General features: G+C 47.9%; 1 long non-coding RNA gene across 1 annotated transcript; it reads left to right on the top strand.

Annotated features, from left to right (window-relative positions):
* The first annotated feature begins 437 nt into the window (after window positions 1-437).
* Window positions 438-2,563, top strand: LOC109392417 (uncharacterized). The gene is made up of 2 exons (XR_002126052.1): window positions 438-635; window positions 1,614-2,563. It is a non-coding gene; the product is annotated as an uncharacterized LOC109392417 (long non-coding RNA).
* The last annotated feature ends 3,694 nt before the right edge of the window (window positions 2,564-6,257 follow it).

Below are 6,257 nucleotides of genomic sequence, written 5' to 3'. Positions count from 1 at the left end.
TCGCTGGGCCACAGATGAACCTCTGGAAAGGTGTGGAATTCAACTCATGGTAAATAGAGCCATCATGTGAATCCTGGGGGCTTTTCTCCTCCTGAGCCCCAGGGAGGGTCGTCACCCCCAATGCCTGCCTCCCTGGACTGGATTTCCATTAGTGCTTCTTCCCCACCTTTCTGCGCGCTGCAGACCTTAGGGGGCCCTTCAGAGCCTTGGTTTTCCCTTCAAAGGGGGGAACAGGGTTTGGGGGTTCCACAGCATCACCGCCCAGGAGTCCAAAGTGGCCCAATCCCAGTCACGTGCCCCGCGCCAGCATCCCTCAGAGCAGACGCGGCAATGCCGGGCATAACCACGAGGTGGCGCCAGGAAGCCGCCTGAGACGCCCAAACCCAGACCCATCCGGGCCACATTTCGCTGCCTCTCCAAGTGGCCAGTGCTGCAGGCTCAGTCCCCACTCAGCTCCACGCCCGCACCAGGGCCCTAGTTCACAGGAGAGAAGACTGGCGGGCAGGGGGTGCGGGGAGGTGATTCGGCCGCCGGGACATCCTCGTGGAAGGACCTAGGAACCACTTCGGTCCAGAGCCACCTGGAGGCTGGATGGCACCCGCATTCTTCTGGGATCCTGGATGTGCCTCCATCAGGTGAGCAGCACACCCTCCCTGCAGGGCCCATTAGGGTGAACCTTGCTCTTCCTGGATTGTAAAGGGTGTGAGGTGGATAGAACATGGAAGAGAAATAGTAGAAGACATAACCATTGGCAGAGCACCTCCTGTGCCCAGCTCTGCCTGTGCCCAGCTCTGGGCCAGCCTTAATCAATATTTCTAATCTTTACTGTATGTTCCTATCTCCAGCCCTTCTCCGCGGCATGGAAAGATTCTGTGCCTTGCCCGGGCTGCACAGCCATTGGTGGTGGGAGCTCACTGGCATTGGAGCTCACATCTGCCATCCACCCCAACCACAACTCCAACCCCAGGCCTCCCCAACCACACCCGGGACCCTCAACCCCATGGCTGGTCAGAGGTGCTGACCACTGTGCTTGTCCAGGAGTCAGTCCAAGCACCTGGCACATGCCTAACCTGAGGCCCAGGCTCCTGCAGCCTGAGGAAGCTGAGTCCCAAGGACAGGCTCCCCACCCCTACCTAGTCCCACCCCTGACCTGGAGTCACCTCCCTTACCCCCACAGTCATGGAAAGAACAGGGGCATTGGAGCCCCACAGACCTGGAATAAAGCTGGTTCTGCACTTACTGGCTTGGCTGTGTGCTCTTGGGCAAGTCCTCCAACCCTTCTGGGTCTCACTTTCCTAATCTGTAAAAATGAGTGTTCATACCCACCCTTGTGAGTTGCCATAACTATTAGAAACCACACATATGAGGGCTGGCCAAGTGGCTCAGTTGGTTAAGAGCTCGCTCAAGAGTCTGAGCTCTGAGCACACAGCAGTTCAAGTCCCGGCCCCAAGCTGAGCAGCCACTGAGCTGCCAACAGGTAGGAAGATGGCTCAGCTAAAAAGAAAAAGAAACAAAAGAAACCACACACATGAAAGAAAATTTCTGGTGTGTAGTAGATGCTCAATAAACTCTGGCTACTGAATGGGTATTTAATGATTCCTATTTTGTGCCAGTCCTTCTGTTAGGGTTCATGGGACCCCAGAGATGAACGAGATTTTACTGCTGTTGTCCAGGAATGACTGCTGGGAAAGAAGAAATTGGCATTCTCCCCTCGAGGTCCAGAAAGAGATGGAGATGTGGTCTGACTGACACACAGGCTTCAGAAGAGGCAGCATGTTGCTGGTGTTGAATGTGGTGCATTCCAATGTTTATAACATTCCAGACTATAAACGTACTGCAGATAGCAGTGGTTGTAGCTACCTTTATTGAGTGCATACTCTGCGCCAGGTTCTTCACCTACATTCACTCAACAAACATGTATTGAGGTCCTAGTGGGTGCCAGGTACTATGCCAGGAGCTCCCCATGGGACTGTGACAGTCTAGACCACATGCAGCACACAGTCTAGCGGGGAACAGACAACAAAATCATGACATAGACATACTTGTATATGAGGTAAGTGCCCTAAAGGGAAATGTAGGGAATCAGTACTAAGGCAAGTGTGTGCTGAGGGTAGGGTGGTAGGAGCATCCAGCCTGATGCCGGCAGCAAGAGCGGGTGTCATTAGTAATAAATTTTTAAACAATAAGAACCCACTGAAAGTCAGTCTGTCTTTTATCACTATGTACCAGTAACTCTAAACAATGCCTTCACCTCCAAATTCTTTTATTGGTTTAAGACCTCAACAATTGTTTTTGTTACTGTTGACTTTCAATAATATATATGTAAGTTTCAAATTAGCACGTTTTTTATTACTCATCCTTTAATAAGTGTTGTATTCTTCTTGGAAGTTAATTGGGAGAATTGCCAGCCATTGAGCCACTCGCCACATGGGAACCCAGCTACCGGAGGCATGTGGGTGCAGAATTGTTTGTGCTCACTTCAGAAGAAGTTGTGTCTAGTCCCTGTTATACTGTCCTTTGTTTAAACTGTGGGTTTGAAATAAACATTGGTAGCATAGTTCAATGTGACTATGTGGAGTTTTTATTTCTTTAAAATTTTTCAACTGGGAAGATATTTGAAAGCTGCTAGAATCAATCCTGAAGAAAACAGACATGCACAGTTCTGCGATCTCTGGAATTTATTGTGAAATGGATTTTTTCTGAATTTCTGCCAAATTTATCCTTATGTTTAAGGCTTTCCCTAGCTATTTGTGTATCAATTGCTTCATGTGAGAAAAAACATTTCCAAATAAAAATTAATAAAACAAGATTCTTGGGTCAATTATGATCGAAGATAAATTGACAAATCTGCATAAACTATTTCTTAAATATGCAAAAATAATTTTGACAAAGTCATTGACAAACCTGCAGAAGGCTGGAAAACAGTGTAATGTTATTTATTCATTAGTGTAATAGATGTATATATACATTTTCCCTTTTATCAAAAACAGAAAAATGCATTGATGTAATTAAAAAGTATTAGTCCATTACTTATTTCTTTTTTTGTGCTATAATATTTTATTTTTACTATGATTATATATATGTATGAAATTCAATTAAAATTTTTTTCACTGCATTTTGTTATTGGTTACTATTACTATTCATGTCATGATTATTATTGAAAATAATGTATAGAAGAGGGATATTAAAAAAAAAAAAAACTATCTGCTCCTGTATGGAACAATGTAGCTATGCCACTGCTGTCAGGGAAGGCTTCCCTGAGTAAGTGACATCCCAGCTGAGGCTTGAAGGGTGAGCTGGAGATGGCCAGGAAAAAAGGAGTATGCCAGAAAGAGAGGAGAGCACATGCAAAGGCCCTCAGTCAAAGCAGAGCTTAGTTTGTAGGAGAGACGCAACACCAGCCTTGTAGCTAGAGCTGTGTGAGCAAGGCGAAGGGCCACAAGCTGAGACTCAGAGGGCAGCAGGGGCCATGTGATTGGAAAGGGATTTGGTTGAACTATGAAAAAAACCAAAATAACTGACTTAAACTGGATCACAGTTTATGTCTGTTTCCCATAAAAGAAGCCTACAGGTAGGCAGGAGTGTGCATTACAGTGTCAGGGACCAGGCCTTTTCCATCTTTTTGCTCTGCCAGCCTCAGCATTGGCTTCCTCCTTGTAGCCCAAGATGGCTGCTTGAGTGTCAGCCATCATGTCTACATTCTTGTCAGCAGAAGGAGGAAGGGACAAAGGAAGCCCCGCCCTGCCCTCTGGTAAGAACACAACACCTGCCTGCATCCAACTGGCCAAGATTTCATCACATGGCCGACCTAGCTACAAGGAAAGATGGGAAATGGTGTCTTCGCTTAAATGGCATTGTGCCCAGCTACAAAAAAGGGGTTCTCTTTCTAAAGAAGAATGGATGATGGGGGAGGGACAAGTGTCTCTGTCATACCATAAAAAAATTTTGGGTCTTTATCCTAAAAGCGATGGTGAGCTTTGTCCTAAAAGCAATGGTTTTAAGAACAAGAATAGCGTGCTCATACCCCCATTTTAAGATGGTAAGGAATGGCTGGGGAAACCCGGGTGGCTTCATGGAGGCAGGAGAAGGCCCCACCAATGATCCAGGCACAGTGGCATGGAAGTAGAATGGATGTGGAAGGAGACATAGAGAAGGGTATCAACGATGACAAGACTGCTAGCTGGAGGTTGGAACGGTTACTGAGGTTGGCTAGAGTGGAAGAGAAGCAAGTGTGTAGGTGACGTCATGAGTTCAGTTTTGGACTTAAGATTTCCAAGGTGCCTGTAATGGGGGTGTTGGTGGTCAGTTAGATATACAAGTCCAGAGCACAAAGAGTGGTCTAGAAGGCAGCCAGGAGTGTACAGCTCAAAGCGAGATGTATTTAATGCTACATGCCAGGTGAACACACACGGGTACAAGTGAGAAGGCTGAGCCTGGGAACTCCGGCAATGGTTCTCGACCTGGCACTCACACTTCCCTCTCTGGAACTCACTCCTCATCTGTAAAATGGGGCCAAGACACCAATCCTACTGTGCAGGCACTATTGCTGCCTCTCCAAAACCATTCCTTGCGACTCCCTAACAGAACTCCAGTTATTGGAGTAACTATGGCAGAGACTGCCAAGTGCCTCAATATTCATTCTCCCTTTTTCCATAGAAATGGAAATTTCAGATGGGCTAAAGACTACATTTCCCAGCCTCCTTTACAGTGAGGTGTGTCATGTGACTGCAGTGAGTTGCGTTACAGAAGAACCCTGAGCTTAGGGCACCTGAATCTTTTCAAGTGGGAACTAAACAAATCTTCTCTTTGATCCAGAGGAAAATGCTATCTTGTAAGGCTGTTAGCTACACAAACCTCCTTGAGAGATATGCGGAAACATGGAGGATTAATTTTCTCCCTACATTGCACCAATAATGGATTTTGAATGAGCAGCAATATTGTTATAACCACTGAGACATAAAGATGAGTTGTTGGCAGCTTCTGGGAAAGTTCCTCTTTCACTGTATGTTGTTGTATCTAAACATGATGCTTGGTGACAGGCAGCCATCTTGGGACCATGAGAAAAAACACGACTTATCCTTGGCAATGGCAGAGATGAAGGCTGAAAACAGCTTTCGTCCTTGATGGATACTGTTGAGCCACTCAGTTAACCAGCACTGGAACCACTTCACCTTTGGCCATCTTGTTACATAGCAGCAGTGATGTCCTCATTGCTGAAGCCATTGGAGTCAAGTGTCAGGCTGAGACATCCTGGATATTGCTCCAATACAGCACACCTCTCTCCCTCCTAAAAGTGTTGTGAGATCACCTGGTGCAGAAACCCAGGTGCCAAGTATTTCCTCATGAGAGACAGAGCTGGCCCTATCCAGGGGATGGGGTGCAATAGCCCAGTCAGGGGCTCACCCCAAGCCATGGAACATAGTACCTTGCCTGCCTAACAGCAGAGGGCTGGACCAATGGATTTATTGGGGTCCTTTCCAGCTCAGAGCTCAATGGCTATATGACGCCACCTCACTCCACCCCAGCACAGCCACTCCTACGTTCCCAGGGTGAGGCTCAAGGGAGGGACCCCTGCATTTCTCCTGGGGTGGTGCCTGGGGCATGGGGATGTGGCCAATGGGAACTTATTCTGCCTCTTACATTCAGCACCACGCGAAGCCCCAGCAGCACAGAGGATGATGCTCGGAGGGGTGAGTGTTGGCAAGAGGAGGCTACACAACCTTGGGGGTGGGGTTACTCAGAGGGGAGTCCAGACCACCAGGAGGAGGCTTGGGGATGGGGGTGACCCTGAAGAGGAGCGAAGTCAGGTGACACACACAGCGGGTTCACAGTGTGGCTTGGGGCTGTGGATGACAGATGGTTTATCAGATCAGTTCATCAGGACTAATGGGCTGCTCTGTTACCCGCCCACAGAACATGCTGGGTGCAGATTTGAACGGGGGCTTTCTGGAGACACTGGCTTTTAAGCCAAATATGATTCTAATTGGGGGTGGGGGTATTTCAGGCACCTTGAACAAGCTGGTGGGGGGATTTGGGGGAGGAAAGCAGGGATTTTACCACCCCTCAAACCCTCAAATGACCCTCTCCTCTCAATTAAATTCAAAAGCAACTATTGAGCACCTGGAGTGTGCAGATGAAAAAAACACAATCACCACCCACTACTGGCTTGACATTCTAGAGGGGGCAGGGGATACCATTCACCCCTCAGCTAAGGCTCGCTTCCTCCCAGCAGCCTTTCCAGAGCAGCACCCTCCCGA

The sequence above is a fragment of the Hipposideros armiger genome, unplaced genomic scaffold (assembly GCF_001890085.2).
Source record: "Hipposideros armiger isolate ML-2016 unplaced genomic scaffold, ASM189008v1 scaffold_331, whole genome shotgun sequence".
Classification (NCBI taxonomy): domain Eukaryota; kingdom Metazoa; phylum Chordata; class Mammalia; order Chiroptera; family Hipposideridae; genus Hipposideros; species Hipposideros armiger.
The sequence above is the reverse complement of the archived record's forward strand: the minus strand, read 5'-3'. Positions and strand labels throughout refer to the sequence as shown.